Source organism: Scyliorhinus canicula, chromosome 16 (genome assembly GCF_902713615.1).
Source record: "Scyliorhinus canicula chromosome 16, sScyCan1.1, whole genome shotgun sequence".
Classification (NCBI taxonomy): domain Eukaryota; kingdom Metazoa; phylum Chordata; class Chondrichthyes; order Carcharhiniformes; family Scyliorhinidae; genus Scyliorhinus; species Scyliorhinus canicula.
This window is the reverse complement of record NC_052161.1, coordinates 66,631,156-66,649,131: the sequence shown is the minus strand read 5'-3', so window position 1 is coordinate 66,649,131 and position 17,976 is coordinate 66,631,156. Positions and strand designations below refer to the sequence as shown.

The window sequence follows — 17,976 nt, the reverse complement described above, 5'->3', positions numbered from 1 at the left end:
GAACTCCAATTGGCTTTATTGGTTGGCCAATTTGAGTATGAGCTCCCTCAATGATAGCTCATTGAGGGGGCCCATATAATCACCTGTAGGCTTTGTGAGCAGTCTTAAGTTGACTGGACTGCTAGCAGCACTGTTTGTAGCTGCTCCTGTAATATCGTTATTGTAAATAAATATTGGTGTGGTGACGGAACTCCTGCCTCCCGTGGATTACTACACCCTGCATCCATGAGATCTGGGGTGGCGTGGTGGTGGGAAGGGGCGAAGGAGACCCTCCGAACATCTACTCAGGAGGCTGTGAGAAGTAATAGCAGAGATCAATGGCAGACATGTAGCATGGATGCAATGCAGGAAGAGGTTTAACAATCTTACACAAATTATCTGGGTACGTTGGATCTTCAAACAGTACATTCAACCAACAGTACCACTCATCTCATCCTTTGTGGAATTTATTGCATCACTTCACCAATCGAAAAATTTCTATCAATCTGTACTCAGGCCCTTGAATTAACATGCCTTTGCGCACCTAGCACTATTGAATCTCCGCACTCATAACTGAACTCGCACACCCTCGCATGATTCAATCACATTGCAGGACACTCACTGACATGCTTTCCCCTTTCTTATCAGAGAATATGGTGCATTAACAGGAGGCAACAGAAAATAACTTTAAGAGGACTGTGTACCTGCATGTTTTAACCTCCATGGGGGAGATAGTTCTGGACATTATACAAAGGGACGTCACCTAACCTCTGGCCACTGGCGAAAATAAGGTGATCAACTATGAGGGTATGGGCATATCCAATCACCCTTCTGCAGCCCATGTCTCCCTCATCCAGAATCTCTTCTGATTCACAAGCTGCAGCTGGTGTCAGCACACATTTTTACTTTCTCTTCTCCCTTCACTACAACCTAACCCTTCACCCATTTTTTTGTTTCAGATACCCAAGAGCACAAACCTTCCGAGACAAGAAGGAAACAAATAGTGAAGGTAAAGACACCGGCTCACAATTCTGCACTTGCAGCTCAAAGATAGCGACTGCACATGCTTTAGAGGAAAGGACAGAGAAGTTATGCTGCTGTTGTATAAAACCCTGGTTATATGCCACTTGGAATCACTGTGAGCAGTTCTGGGCACCACACCATAGGGAGGATATTTGGGTCTTGGAGGGAGTGCAATATAGGTTTACAAAAATGATACCTGGACTACAGGGATTAAGTTATGAGGAGAGATTACTCAAATTAGACCTGTTTTTGAAAGTTAAGGGGACACCTGATCTACGTATTCAAGATGTTAACAGGGAAAGACAGGGTAGATAAACATAAACTATATCCACTGGTTGGAGAATCTAAAATTATGGGGCATAGTCTAAAACTTAGGAGAGATGTTAGGAAGCACTTATATACTCAAAGGGTGGTAGCGGTTGGAAACCCTGTCCCATATACAGCAGTTGAAGCTAGAACAGTTGTTAACTTTAAACCTGAGACAGGGAGATTTTTGTAAAGCAAAGATATTGATGGAAATGGGCCAAAGGCAGGTAGATGGAGTTAGGTCACTGATTAGCCATGATCTCATTAAATAGCAAAACAGGCTCGAGGGGCTGAATGGCCTACTCCTGTTCCTATGTTCCTCTGAGGCAATAATCAGATGGGAAAATGGAACTGAGGTCAAAGATCTGTTGAGGTCAAATATTCTTTCCTCATCGCTCTATCAAAACCTGCAACATGTTAAATACTCCAAATCTCCTCCAGTTGTTTTCTGAGCGAAAAGCTTAATTGAAGAATGCAGCAAGCCATGTTAAAACCTCATCCACAGCATCCACAGTTCTGTTTTGCCCTGGGGCATTCAGTGAAACGGTATCTCATCATTGTCCTCATAAGGATGCTCGTCTCTATAAAGGTATTACTGAGCATACAGTATGCAATCATTACCAATGGTGCACCTTATTTTATTTATACCATGCACTTTCATCCCAAGCACTGCTTATTCAGTACCTTGGTTTTGCATAGTCTCAGTTGTACTTCTATCTTCCTTTAATCCTTATTCCTCGAGATGTATTTTGCTTTCAATTTGCAGTGCATTGTTGTATCCTAGGTTCTACACCCTGAAGACTGATCTATTTGATCTGATTCCTAGATGAAATATCATAGTGTACCCAGGACAACAGTAAACCCTTCTTTTTTTAAGTTTATTTTAGTTATCTCTTCTGTTCCACACCTCCCCTCAGGATCATCCTTATCTTCAAAAAAGTACATGTTGTTTTAGGTTTTAACTGTCAAACCAATTTATTAAACAATAATAAACAAAGTGAAAGCAGAAAGAAAGCATGGGCGGGAATCTCTGATCCTGAGGCTAAGTGTTGACGCCATCGAAAACGCCGTCGCGTTTCTCGATGGCGTCAACATGGCCTCAGGAGCAGCAATTCTGACCTCCAGCTGCCGATCCCTGGTGTCACATGGGCGCCGCAGGTCTGTGCCTGCGCAGTGGGACCAGCGGCAATGCGCGCATGCGCAATAGGATCGGCGCCAATTCGCGCATGCGCACTGTCTCCCTTCTCCACGCCGGCCCTGACGCAACATGGCATAGGGCTACAGGGACCGGCACGGAACAAAGGAGGCCCCGAGCCTGAGAGGCGGGCCCGCCGATCGGTAGGCCTTGATCGCAGGCCAGGCCGCAGTGGAGCCCCCCCCCCCCCCCCCCCCCCCCCCCTCCCCCTCCACACACACACACACACACACACACACACTAGGCCACCCCCAGATGCATCCACGCTGAGGTCCTGCCGGGACCCGGCTTTTTTAGTGTCGCTGCCCGGCCCATCTTGGGCCAGGAATCGCCGGGGTGGGGGGGCCTGTAGAGCAGTCCCCGACCGGCGCCGAGCCGGTGCCAATGGCGCCGATTCTCCGCTCTCCGGCCTGGTGGGAGGGAGGGGGTCGCGCCGGTCCCAGCAGTTCTCCAGTCCGGCCCCGGGATGAAAGAATCCCGCCCCATATCTTTACAGTTGTTAAACTTTGCCCGCTTGTCGTGTAGGAGAAAATAAATAATTTGAAACATGAGTGTTTTATGATATTTATTAGTTTCTGAGATGGAGCTTCATTATTTTGCCAGCAATCATGTAAAGCACAGCTCAGCTATTTCTTTCAAAGGCATTGGACAGACAGCCTGTCATAGGACACACCAGGGGCTGAATTCTCCATCGGCAGGATCCTCTGCATTGCTGGCAACGCACTCACACCATGGGATTTCCCGACAGCGTGGGGGTACCCACAGTGGGAAACCCCATTGGCCTGCTGGCAGGACGGAGGATCCCACTGTGGGCGGGAGCGCCCCGCACCAGAAAATGAGTGCGGCGGGATGGAAAATCAAAACCCAGACAAAACATTCACAATAATCTTTATTGTCACAAGTAGGATACAAGTAATCTTTATTGTCGCAATGAAGTTACTGTCATAAGCCCCGAGTCGCCACATTCCGGTGCCTGTTCGGGTACATGGAGGGAGAATTAAGAATGTCCGATTCACCTAACAGCATGTCATTTGGGACTTGTGGGAGGAAACTGGAGCACCCGAAGGAAACACACACAGACACGGGAGAACGTGCAGACTCTGCACAGACAGTGACCCAAGCCGGGAATTGAACCCGGAACCCTGGAGCTGTGAAGTAACAGTGCTAATCACTGTGCTACCGTGCCACCCTCAGGGGCGAATTCTCCGTTTGAGAGTGCTGATGCTGAATCGCGAGTGTTCTACGTTGACAAAAGCGTACCAGTCCCAGAGCAATTCAGGACCTGTTAATGGGTGAACAGAGAGGCCACATGGAACTAGTGCAATTCCAATGCATGACATCTGATTCGCAGGGGTCCAGACCGGCACGCGAGAGCCAGACAAACTGCAGCCGCAAATAAGCACTCCACTCCCCAAATACACTCACCCAACAAGATAGCATCCTGAAGAGTGGCATTCCGTTTTCCTGATTCGGAGCTTATGACTCTGCTGGATGCCGTGGAGGAGAGCGTGGGCACCTGCAGATGTCAACCGGGCTTGGGCGCAGGTGGCAAAGGCTGTGAGCGCTGAGGGCCCCACTGCCAGAATTGGGCAGCAGTGTCACAAGAAATTGCTTGATCTCCTCAGAGCAACCAGGATGGGTAACTAGCCCCACACCCCTATCTCACCCCCGCAAGCCAATAGACCCCCCCCCACTTCGCGCGGCTCCCGTCAGGCGGACTTGTAGGCAGTGTTTAGAGCGAGCGGGCAACCCCTCAGGCAAGCCAGGGTGGGCCATCACCAGCATGCCCTTGTCACTAACCCCCGACCCACACACTCGTTGCCCTGCCAGAGGATGATCAAACCCACCCACTGGCAGGCTGCCCACATCCCACCCTGCACCACATGACAACAACCATACCACCTGCCATGGCATGGTGCCCTGCAAACATAGACCTCCAGCCGCGGAACTCCTGTGCTGACCGCATCCGAATGTATCACATTGAGCATTATCTGTCCCCCATGAGAAGGCGGTCCACATCCGCAGAAAAAGAATGCAGATAGGAGGGGGCCTGCCAGACCTGCAGCTCCTCATCACCGCTGAGCGAAGAGCGTTGGACCTGGTCAGATGGGTCCGGAGAGTGGAGGTCACCATCGGGGTAGCAAGTGAGCTTCAATAGATTACGATGTTCCTGTGACACATATGGCGTCGGAAGTGGGCACTGGCCAGCCACCGAACACTGTCCCAGTCCCCAGATCCCCAGACCTCCCCCCCCCCCACCCCCCACACCCACCCTCCCGCCCCCCTCCACACATCCCGGGACCCAATCCACTTCTGCAACCCCAAGAATTCAAACTGTGTGGTGGAATGGCCAGCTCGCAGGCAGGGATCACCCAGGGCCAGCACCATGTATTGAGGCAGGTATGAAGCATGGAGGGGGTGGTGGTGTGTAGGTGTAGGGAGGGTGATTCAGGGAGCGTGAACAGGTGTGGTGGTGATGGGGGTGGATTCAGGGAGGGTAGACGTAAGCGGGGATGTTTATAGGGGGATGCAGATGTGGTGCAGGAGGGGGGGGTGAGGTGGGGGGTGAGGGTGGGGACTGGAAGATAGGACTATTGGTTGCCAGGCATGCTAGTCGGTGAACTTGGAAGTGATTACATTGTGCCGTGCGTAGCAGCCCACGCGCACATGTTGTGCGGCCTTTTATGGTTGCCCCGGCCCCTTACCCATCGTGGCGTCCCCCTGCACCCTCCTTGTCAGATAAGGCCTGGCATTTGTCCTCCTCCTCCTCCTCCAACATGTTGTCCCTCTGCTGCGTGATGTTGTGGAGGACACAGTAGGCCAACGCGATGTGGGAGACTCTCCAAGCACTACATTGGAGGGCCCCTCCAGTGTGGACTATGCACATGAACTGCATCTTGAGCACACCGATGCACAGCTCGATCATGCCCTGGGCGCTGCATGGGCTTATTTTTAGCAGGTATCCGCTTTGGTGGCATTCGGATTGTCATCATCAGCCATGACTGCAGTGGATAACCCCTGTTGTACAAAAGCCAAGCCTTCACCCGGTTTGTGCCGCAAAGGTGTTGGGAACCGTCAAGTGTGCCAGGATGAAGGCATTGTGCACACTGCCTGGGTATCATGTGGTCACACACCAATTGCACATTAATGGAGTGGAACACCTTTTGGTTGGTGAAGACCACACCCTCATGCGCCGGTGCTCATAGGGGGTCATGCGTCCCGGCGATCACCCCCTGGACCTGGGTCATCCTGGTGATGATGGCTAATCCTGCTGGCCAGGCAACCTGGTGGACTCGATCAATGCTGAAGGTAACATATTGTGCCGACCAGGCATACAAGGCCTCTGTTAGGACACTGATGTACCTGTGCCCCAAAGTTGCGAGATCCCTGACAGGTCCCACTTGGCACATGGTAGGACCCCGTGACATAAAAGTTCAGGGTGACCGTCACCTTGACCCCCACCAGAAACGGGTGTCCTCCCCCTTGCACTCACAGTGCCAGATGCACCATGACCTGGCAGAGATCTCACACGTCCCCCTGCTCAGCTGGAGATTTTGGTCGGTCCAGTAGGTCCTCAAATAATAGGCGCTGCTGATATACATGAGGCATGATGCAGCGCCTCTTTCTCACCCAGCAGTCCCATAGAGAACTAAGAGACTGCTGTGTGCTCTGCTTCACGGAGACATAGCTCACTCCTGCTTCACCGGACTGTGCCTACAACCAGAGGGCTTCTCAATCCAGCGAATGGACCGTACAACGGCCTCAGGCAAGGCAAGGGGAGGTGGGGTCTGCCTCCTAATCAACACCTCCTGGTGCCTAGATGTAGCAACACTGGCGAGTTTCTGCTCCCCGGATCTAGAATACCTGACGCTAAAATGCCACCCCGTCTACCTTCCGCGGGAGCTCAGCTCCGTTATCCTGACGGCAGTTTACATCCCACCCCACGCGAATGTGAAAATCGCACTGGATGAAATATTCACCACCACAAATACCCTTGAAACGAAACATCCCGAGGCCTTGTTCATTGTAGCTGGGGACTTCAATCAGGCCAAGCTCAAGAGTATACTACCAAGTTACCACCAACATGTCACCTGTTCCACCAGAGGCCCAAACATCCTGACCCACTGCTACACAAATATCAAACATGCCTACCGCTCTATTGCCCACCCACACTTTGGCAAATCTGACCAAAAGGCTGTGCTCCTGCTCCCGGCTGATAAGCAAAAACTGAAGCGGGAGAATCCATCAAAGAAAGTCATGCATTGTTGGTCTGAAGAATCGGATGATCTCCTACGGGACTGCTTAGAGTCAGTGGACTGGTCAGTATTTAAAAACTCTGCGACCAGCCTGAATGAGTACGCCACTACAGTAACTGACTTCATTAGTAAGTGTGTAGAAGACTGTGTGCCAAAGAAGCAAATCTGCGTGTTTCCCAACCTGAAACCCTGGATGAACAGGGACATCCACTACTTGCTGAAGTCTACGTCTGAGGTGTTCAAGTCAGGCGACCCTGACCTCTACAAGAAAGCCAAATATGATCTAAAGAAATCCATCAAAGATGCCAAAAGACAGTACCGGACCAAGCTTGAGTCCCAGGTTAGCCACATGGATCCCCGCCGTCTATGGCAAGGTCTGGAAGACATAACGGTCTACAAGATGAAGGCATATAAAATCGTCGGCTCCAATGCACCCCTCCCTGATGAGCTCAACGCATTTTATGCCCGCTTTGAGCAAGAGGTCAGCGAGAGCGAGCCCTCCACCCCAGAAGCCGCGGATGAACTTGTATCTGAGATCACCACTGCAGACGTCAGAGCAGCCTTCTCGAAGGTCAACCCACGGAAAGCCACTGGCCCGGATGGGGTACCCGGACGAGCACTCAAGTCTTGCGCGGATTAGCTGGCTGGGGTATTCGCAGACATCTTCAACCTCTCTTTACAACAATCTGAGGTCCCTATTCCTTCAAGAAGACGACCATCATCCCTGTACCAAATAAATGTCAAGCAGCGTGCCTTAATAGCTATCATCCAGTGGCTCTGACATCCATCATCATGAAGTGCTTTGAAAGGTTAGTCATGGTACGAATCAACTCCAGCCTCCCGGATTGCCTTGATCTACTGCAGTTCGCCTACCACTGCAACGAATCCACAGCAGACGCCATCTCTATGGCCCTGAACTCTACCCTGGAACACGTAGATAACAAAGACACCTATGTCAGACTCCTATTTATCGACTACAGCTCAAACTTCAACACCATCATTCCTGCGAAACTCATCTCCAAACTCCGTGGCCTTGGCCTCGGCTCCTCTCTCTGCGACTGGATCCTGAACTTTTTAACCCACAGGCCACAATCAGTAAAGATAGGCAACAAAACCTCCTCCACGATCATACTCAACACTGGTACCCCACAAGGCTGTTTCATCAGCCCCCTACTATACTCCTTATACACCTATGACTGTGTGGCCAAATTACCCTCCAACTCGATTTTCAAATTTGCTGATGACACCACCGTAGGGGGTCGGATTTCAAACAATGACGAAACAGAGTATAGGAATGAGATAGAGAATCTGGTGCGACGACAATAATTTCTCCCTCGATGTCAACAAAACAAAGGAGATTGTTATCGAATTCAGGAAGCATATTGGAGAATATGCCCTTGTCTACATCAATGGGAATGAAGTAGAAAGGGTCGGGAGCTTCAAGTTTTTAGGTGTACAGATCACCAACAGCCTGTCCTGGTCCCCCATGCTGACACTATAGTTAAGAAAGCCCACCAACGACTCTACTTTCTCAGAAGACTAAGGAAATTTGGCATGTCAGTTACGACCCTCGCCAACTTCTACAGATGCACCATAGAAAGCATTCTTTCTGGTTGTATCACAGCTCGGTATGGAGTCTGCTCTGCCCAAGACCGCAAGAAACTACAAAAGGTTGTCAATGTAGCCCAGTCCATCACGCAAACCGACCTCCCATCCATTGACTCTCTCTATAATTCCCGGTGCCTCAGAAAGGCAGCCAGCATACCTAAGGACCCCACACACCCCGGACATATTCTCTTCCACCTTCTTCCGTCATGAAAAAGATTCCAAAGTTTGAGGTCACGTACCAACTGACTCAAGAACAATTTCTTCCCTACTGCCATCAGACTTTTGATTGGACCTACCTCGTATTAAATTGATATTTTCTCTACATCTTGCTGTAACTGTAACATTATATTCTGCAGTCTCTCCTTCCTTCTTTATGTACGGTATGCATTGTTTGTACAGCATGCACGAAACAATACTTTTCACTGTATACTAATACATGTGACAATAATAAATCAAATCAAATCACCTCCTCTGCCTGTTGGGCAGCCAGCTCGTCACCCTCACCAAATGGCCCGTGTTCCCATGGGGCGGGCTCCGGTTCTGTAGGGCCCTCCCCGAGCAGCTCCTGTTCATGCAGCCTCAGTGCGTCCACCAGGGCTGCAGCGGCTAGCATGGTGGCAACCATACCTGGTTGGATACCGAAATGCATTGTCTACGGGGGGTAAGGTGTGGACATGTTAGCATGGTGGGTAGTCCCATGCCTGACCATGCCCAACGGGATACACGGTGGCTCTGGCCTGCATTGCAGCCCCTACCCCCGCAGGTCCCCCTCCTACCTTTCCCTCCCGGCCTGGAAAATACCAGGGCAGGCCCGTTAATGATGTGTCAACAGCGTTTACTGTACAATTTGCAAATGTTAATTGCTGTTGCTTAAGTTAATAAGTAGCAATCAATCAAACAGATATATGGACTATTGATACAGAACGTTTGTGGGTTATTTCAATGTCCCGGCAATTCCTTTGGAAATCTCTCTTTTATATAATTTGCCTGAAAAACATGGGTCTGAAGGTGAGGGCTCAATACAAAGAGAATGAGCTGAAACATTCTTCTGTGAGTGAAGCTGACAGTAGGCAATATTTAGCAGAATATATTAATACTGGCATGAATCAATGTTAAATAATACCAATGGAATTTACCATTCGCACAACTTGGACTGTTGCAGGGAATATGAGTCATGGCATCAGCTTGGATGGATCCTTATGGACAATCAGTGGTGCTTTGTTCATTTGGGCTGCAGTCGATATCAAAGAATCTTTGTTACTTGGATGCAGGTTGCTGCAATTTGTGCCAGAGTGCACAGTGTCAGCTGCATTTCTTAGCAAGCCCTCTGTGACATTGAAGGTACATTCCTGAACTGAGGAAAAATGTGTTGCTAAATTCTCAATGTAGCTTTGAAGACCCTTGGTGCATTAAAGAGAAAACAGTGCTAAGAACCTCAGATTTATTTTGCGGCAGCTGCAGTTTGAATGTCACAAAATGACACGACTTAGTTATCATCCCTTGCTGGGTTACCCCAGTGATGCATGCTGCGTTTTGCAGTATATCCAGTTAATTAGTCTACAGGTGGTTGAAGTGCTCACATGGGTTTTGGTGGCAGGAGTTCTGAAGCTTTTATTTTAACCGTCTGCTTTTTCCTGTATGCATTTTCTCCACACTCTTGTTGCTTTGATTCCAGTTCAAGGAAAAAGCAAACATTCACCAGGGGTTTTAAAACAGTGGTATTGACGCCAAATGAACTGCTTGTGGTAAAAACAGTTGTCAGTTCGCCTTAATATATTTCCGACTCTCAAGTAGAAAAGTCCCCAAAAAAATCAGTTTGGTACAAATTTCAATGCTACCTCAACTGCCCTGTTCTCTGCGAGGATTATTGCCCACAGTAATCAACACCAGCACAAAAATGCAATGGGGAATACAGTTTAGGGAGTGCCCGAGTCAAAGCTTTCATGAGCAACTATTCTATGCCTGTCTTGTAATAAACATTGAAAAATCTTATCGAATTAATTGAAAAAAAAAGCAAAAATAAAATTTATTTAAATTCAATTTAAATTAAATTAAAGTAATTAAATTTTACCTCTTATAAAATATTACAAATACAGCTTAATAATAAGATTGTCTGTTTAATATTCTCGGTTTCCATTTGAGAGCTGACAGCACAAACCACAGGTTGATTAATAATGTGATATATGATGCATCTCACTTTTGGAATAAAAATCACTGTCAAGTACTTTTGCACTTAGAACGCTGTACTTGTGTAAGTGGAATGGAAAACAGCAAGATAACCAGTTATCATTTGATACATGTTTAATTGTGTCCAGAACTGCATTCACCAGCAGATCTTATTAATTTAAAATCACAAGAAGTTTCATTTGCTGATGGCTGTAATTTTCATTACATTTGTTCCTCACATAATTAAGAATCAAATATTCCTTTAGTGTTTCATTTCAGATTCTTTGTCTCAAAGTTTTGTTGGTGGGTTTTTGCGAGAGTAAAGTCTATCGTGAATTGCATTACCTAAGACTGATCATTAAAGATGGAACTTGAACTTATTAAAGTCCATAATCAAATTTTCAGGCTGTCCGAAAGTGCACAGCTCTGAATGAACACAATGAATTGCTTTCTGCCGAAAAACAATTTGCATTCAGCCAGTTTGCAAAAAAGAGTAAATCAAGTGAGTGGCCATTAAACTGGTTTTGGTGGTGTTGGCTGATGCAGGACTGTTGTCTGGAACCATTCTCTAGTCTATTTCAAACATTGCCATAAGATGATACACCTCATAAAAAACTGCAAGTTAAAATTGAAGTCCTTGTAATTTGGAGGCAAATTATTGACTTGGTTCATAAATTGAGAGTGGCAGGAAATATCAGGATAAGCAGGTACTATAATTGATAGGATGTGATCCAACAATGATCTAGATTGGGACCTAATATGAACATACAAGGGGCAGCATGTGGCGCCGTGGTTAGCGGCGCTGAGGACCCGGGTTCGAGTCCCGGCCCTGGGTCACTGTCTATGTGGAGTTTGCACATTCTCCCCATGTCTGCGTGAGTTTCACCCCCACAACCCAAAGATGTGCAAGTTAGGTGGATTGGCCACACTAAATTGCCCCTCAATTGGAAAAATTAGTGATTATAATAATTTTTATTAATGTCACAAGTAGGTGTACATCAACACTGCAATTAAGTTACTATGAAAATCCCCTAGTCGTCACAGTCCGGCACCTGTTCGGGTACAATGAGAGGGAATTCAGAAAGTCCAATTCACCTAACAAGCACATCTTTCGTGATTTGTGGGAGGAAACCAGAGCACCCGGTGAAATCATGGAATCATAGAATTTACAATGCAGAGGAGGCCATTCGGCCCATCAAGTCTGCACCAGCCCTTGGAAAGAGCATCCTACCTAAGCACACACCTTCACCTACATCTACATTCAAAATATTTATATTTGTACTGTCAATTCACCTGTTTTGTTACGAATGCAATGTGCGCCCAAATACTGAACCTTTAGTTCTGTCTTTTTACCATCTTTGTAACCTCCAGCCTTATTTACTTATGCACTACTGGGCTGGACACTGTCCCTTCCTGCAACTGTCTTTCATCATTTTCCCTTATTGCTACCTTGCTCTCTTGCCGTGTCTTCTCTTTTTAACTATTCATCATATTTATTGACTTTGATGATGGAATGGAAAGCCAAACATCCAAGTTTGCCAATGACACAAAAATAGGTCTCATTGCAAATAAGGTAGATGGAAGCATAGAGTTATTATGGTAACATTAATAGAGTGTGTAAATTGATAAAGCATGATAAATGTGATGGAAGGTAGTGTGATGGTATTGTCACTGGAGTCGTAATCCAGAGACCCAGGGTAATGCTCCAAGGACCCAAGTTCCAATCCTATACAGCATGTGGTGAAATTTTGAATTTAATAACTATCTGGAATTAAAAAACTCTAATGGGGACGATCGTTGTAAAAACTCATCGGGTTCAGGAAGGAAAGCTGCCATTCTTACCTGGTTTGGCCTTTGTGGGGTAGCCCTTATCCCTGGCATTGTTACCTCAACACTTGACTCTTGCAAGCTACTCCTGATTGGTTTCATCCTGAAAATTCTAATCACTATCCCTGCAACCTACTCCAGCCCCACAATATAGAATCATAGAATTTACAGTGCAGAAGGAGGCCATTTGGGCCATCGAGTCTGCATTAGCTCTTGGAAAGAGTATCCCACCCAAGACCATGCCTCCACCGTAACCCAGTAACACCAGCTAACCTTTTTGGACACTGAGGGTAATTTAGCATGGCCAATCCACCTAACCTGCATATTGTTGGACTGTGGAAGGAAACCGGAGCACCCAGAGTAAACCCTCGCAGACATGGGGAGAACGTGCAGACACTGCACAGACAGCAACTCAAGCCGGGAATTGAATCTGGGACCCTGGAGGTGTGAAGCAACTGTGCTAACCACTATGCTACCATGCTTCTCAATTAATTTAAGAACATAAGAACTAGGAGCAGGAGTAGACCATCTGGCCCTCCACGCCTGCTCCGCCATTCAATGAGATCATGGCTGATCTTTTGTGGACTCAGCTCCACTTTCCCGCCGAAGACCATAACGCTTTATTCCTTTATTCTTTAAAAAATATCTATCTTTATCTTGAAAACGTTTAATGAAGGAGCCTCAATTGCTTCACTGGGCAGGGAATTCCATAGATTCACAACCCTTTGGGTGAAGAAGTTCGTCTTAAACTCAGTCCTAAATCTACTTCCCATTATTTTGATGCTGTGCCCCCTAGTTCTGCTTTCACCCACCAGTGGAAACAACCTGCCCATATATATCCTATCTATTCTCTTCCTAAATTCATATGTTTCTGTAAGAACCCCCCCACATCCTTCTAACGTCCAATGAGTACAGTTCCAGTCTACCCAACCACTTCTCGTAATCCAAACCCCCTCAACTCTGGGATTAACCTCGTGAATCTCCTTTGCACACCCTCCAGCGCCAGTATGTCCTTATTCAAGTAAGGACTGAACACAATACTCCAGGTGTGGCCTCAATAACACCTTATACAGTTGCAGCATAACCTCCCTAGTCTTTAACCTCATCCCTCTAGCAATGAAGGACAAAATTCCATTTGCCTTCTTAATCACCTGTTGCACCTGTAAACCAACTTTTTGCAACTCATGCACTAGGACACCCAGGTCCCTCTGCACAGCAGCATGTTTTAATATTTTATCATTTAAATAATAATCCCTTTTGCTGTTATTCCTACCAAAATGGATAACGTCACATTTGTCAACATTGTATTCCATCTGCCAGACCCTAGCCCATTTACTCAAATGATCCAAATCCCTCTGCAGACTTCCAGTATCCTCTGTACTTTTTGTTTTACCACTCATCTTAGTGTCGTCAGCAAACTTGGACACATTGCCCTTGGTCCCCAACTCCAAATCATCAATGTAAATTGTGAACAATTGTAGGCCCAACACCGATCCCTGAGGGACACCACTAGCTACTGATTGCAAACCAGAGAAACACCCATTATCCCCACTCTTGCTTTCTATTAATTAACCAATCCTCTATCCATGCTACTACTTTACCCTTAACGACATGCATCTTTATCTTATGCAGCAACCTTGTGTTTGGCACTTGATAACTATGTTTATCTAATTCTGAGATCTCAATTTTAACCTCCCAACCATTAGTGGCTGTGCCTTCAGTAACCTAGGTGTTTAAGCTCTGGACTTCCTTCCATTTATATCACAACATGTCTACATTGCTTTAAAACCTACTGTTTGACCAAGCTTTTGGTCTTCTGACCTAATATCACCTCGTGTCATATTTTATTTTTAAATGCTCATGTGAAGTCTCTTGAGAGGTTTTATTATGTTGAAGGCGGTTAATAACTATAAATTGTTATTTTCATGTGTTTAGTGTTAAGTACGCACATTTTACTTGGAAACAGTTGATGCTTTCCTCAACATTTCTAGACAGAGTGACATTCTCCCCCACTTGGACCACCATGTTGATTTATTTTCAGGAGTGATGTCAATGGGATGGAATTCTCCGACCATCGGGATACTCTGTTCCTGTCGGCAGCACACCCTACCCATATTTTTTCCGGCACTGTGGAGTGGCCTCACGATGGGAGTAGGGAGTCCTGCCCCCAGCAAACGGCGCGCTGCCAAGAAACACGTGGCTGGGGGACCGGAGAATTTGTGAAATAAATTCTATTTTATTAAGCTGTGGTAAATCAATCACAGTTCAGGGAAACTAATTTCTTTTACCTTAGGCTATGTATATATATTCCTGGCCCACATTATTTGAAGTTCTGTGATGCTTTCTCAGTGGCACACCTGATCATCCCACTATAATGGGTTGGTTTCTCCAGTCCCCCAGCCACGGGTTTCACAGCGGCATGAATTTACTGGTAGTCGGATTGTTTGTTCCCGCTGTTTGTCAATGAATGTTTCCATTGAAGACACCCCATGCTACTGGGAAACCCATGGGTAGGAAACAGCGAATCCCAAAGGCCGGAGAATTCCAACCAATATATAACAGAACAGCAACACTCACATGTAGACCCTGCAATCATTTATCAACACTATGCTGAAACCCTCTCATGGCTTACCAGTATTTTCTTTGCTGAAGAAACATGGAGCCCCAGCATATTAGGGCATATATCAGCAATAGCAGCCGATTCCCGGCTGGGTCACTGTCTGTGTGGAGTCTGCACGTCCTCCCCCTGTGTGCGTGGGTTTCCTCCGGGTGCTCCGGTTTCCTCCCACAGTCCGAAGATGTGCGGGTTATGTGGATTGGCCATGCTAAATTGCCCATAGTGTCCTAATAAAAGTAAGGTTAAGGGGGGGATTGTTGGGTTACGGGTATAGGGTGGATGAGTAGGGTGATCATTGTTTGGCACAACATTGAGGGCCGAAGGGCCTGTTCTGTGCTGTACTGTTCTATGTTCTACTGTTCTATGTTCTATGTTCTAAGGTGCCTGTTGTCTCCATTGTTTTAACCACCCCATTGGTCACATGAATTGTTATAGCCTTCTATAATAAATTGTACCTAGTTGCTAAAGTGTGCAGTTTAACAAACCATGTACTATCACTGATAGTGCCGCAACATGCACTCGCCTCACATTCATGCATTTTTGCTGAAATTTTAAATTGACTCTAATGAGAGGAAACACAGCGTGTTGCTATAAATGTCAAATATATTTTTTCTTGCCAAAAAGGGGGGAACAATTCAACTATGAATAGTCAAATTTTGTGGATCGAGAACATGCACACAAAAGTTTAATGAAGCTTCAGTATATGTGTTCTTATATCATAATCAATGTACTGGCAAATTATCTCACAGAAAAATGGCTGCAGGACCATTTGTAGTCGATTATTTAATGAAATAACAGATGGTAGAAACAGCAGAAAGGGAGTATTGAGGACATTGGAGACCCAGCACTATGCCTATGAGCTGCCCCAGGCAAAGATGCTATTGTGCAAGGTATATCAACCCGAAGCTCACTTTGGAACAATGTCAGTTAAGCCTTTTTTTCCAAAGCAACAAGCTGTTAATGAGTTTCACTGCTTGCTGTGGGAAAATTTGCAGTCAAGATCAACAAACGCAACAATACTGTTTTTGGAAATCGCTGTTTTAAATTGTTTTATTACTTGTAAACTTCAATTTTTTTTTCTCCAGAGCTACATGCTAGAACTCCCACACTGAGCTCTGGGGGACATCACTTTTGTCACAAACGTCCAGCTGTGATTCTTTTTTTTGTCCACATCTTGTCTCCTATCCCCCCAAATATTTTGCAAACCAAAATATCTGACTGCCTTCAATTGCGTGAACCTCAGTTTTATTAACATTCCTGGATCACATGTCTTAGAAAAATCTATGTATACAACATTCATTAATCCTCTACATAACACCTCAGTGAGTCTGTCAAGGAACTCTATTAGGTTAGTTAGACATGACTTACCTTTCACAAACCTGTGCCTGCTCTCCCTAATTAACTTCTAAATGCTCACTTACTGTGCTCCTGATGATAGATTCTCGCAATTTTGCCACTAACGTGCAGCTCACTGATTGGTAATTATTTTGTTCAGTACTTCTTTCTTTTCCCAATAAAAGTGTACTGTTTGTCTCCTTCCAACCCTCAGCTGCTAGCCACTAATCCTTTGGAAGATAATAATTAATATAGCCAAGTTTCCTCACCTACTTTAATGAATTTCTTCTCTTCACAAATCTATAAATCGTTCCTTTCTGCCAGGCATTGTGTCCTGCTTCTTCACTGATAATCAAAAACTATGTAGCAATTTTGTGACATTTTTATTCTGTGCTATGGATAAACATATCAAAGGCCATTTTAATTGCTTAACCACCTCCATTACAGCTCTCTTTTTTTGCTACATTGGCAAAAACATTTGCTATGACCCTTTAAATGACTTGTTTATTTTTCTGATTCTCTTTTTGTATTCCTTATGATTTCCCTGATTTACTTTGTTGCTTTCCATAATCCTCATTGTTCTAATTTTTACTACGATCTTTCGCCTTTTTAAGCCTGCTCTTTAACTCTCCAAGTAGATAACAGTTGCATCTCCTCTGAAGTATTAATTTGCCTTTCAGAGATACATATATTTTCTGATAAAAGCAAAAACTGCAATGCTGAAAATCTGAAATAAAACAAAAAATGCGGGATAAACTCAGCAGGTCTGGCAGCATCTATGGAGGGATAAATAGAGAGCACGATTCAACTAAAACATTTCTAAGTTATATTTTGGGTGGGTTGGTGATGTGTTTCTCGCCAGCTTTTTGGGCGGGATCCACACTGCTTTTCAATCACACTTAGGGTGTGATTTAATGGAAATGAAACAAAGTCCAGTTATGAACACGTTAAGCTGGTTGTTTCCTGACCCTTGCAGTGCCAAGAACTACCCCACTATTAAACGTGACTCTGCTTCGTTTTTAGCCATGGCCACACTGAGACTCATTTCCTGCACCAATGAGCTCAGATAAAAATGGTGGCACAAAACCTGGACCCCCCCCATTGTGGCCTCAGGACCCCTCTGAATGCCCTGACCTACCGATTAGGGGGTCCGCGAGCCCCACCCACCCCACCTCAGAAGTGCAGAGCACGTCCAGGCCGATCCCCGATGCGGGAAAATGCTAGCTGGGCACCTTGTCACTGGCACCCTGACAGTGTCCCTACCAGCCTGGCAGTGCCACCTGGGAACCCCAGGTGTCACTGCTAGGGTGGCAGGCTGGTAATGCCACGGTGCCCGAGTATCACCGGGAATGCCAGGATACCACCTGCTTAGGCTCCGACAACCTGTCTGGGAGACCCCACCCAAGTGGAAGCCAGTGCAAACAAAACAGCACGCACTCGGGGTCTCTGAGACAAGGCTGTTAGATGCTGCAGCTTGGCTAAGTCCAGCATGAACATAGTTAAGTGAGGTTAAATGCACACTTAAATATGCAAATTTGATCCCGTTAGATCTCGCAAGGTGTAACAAGCATTGTAAATTGCACGAGAGGCCTCTTGCAAGATTTATCGGCCTCGTCACATCCCAAGGCAGGTGCAACAAGGCCATTAGATCGCGCTTTTAGACT

The 17,976-nt window shown here is 46.2% G+C and overlaps 1 protein-coding gene across 2 annotated transcripts in view; it reads left to right on the top strand.

Moving 5' to 3' along the window:
- pcdh15b (protocadherin-related 15b) overlaps positions 1-17,976 on the top strand; it is a 1,980,039-nt gene that overhangs the window by 602,657 nt on the left and 1,359,406 nt on the right. For both annotated transcript variants that reach the window (XM_038773417.1, XM_038773418.1), the window contains exon 3: positions 939-988. The gene's annotated coding sequence lies outside the window, so the exon portion shown is untranslated. The remainder of the gene's footprint in view (positions 1-938; positions 989-17,976) is intronic.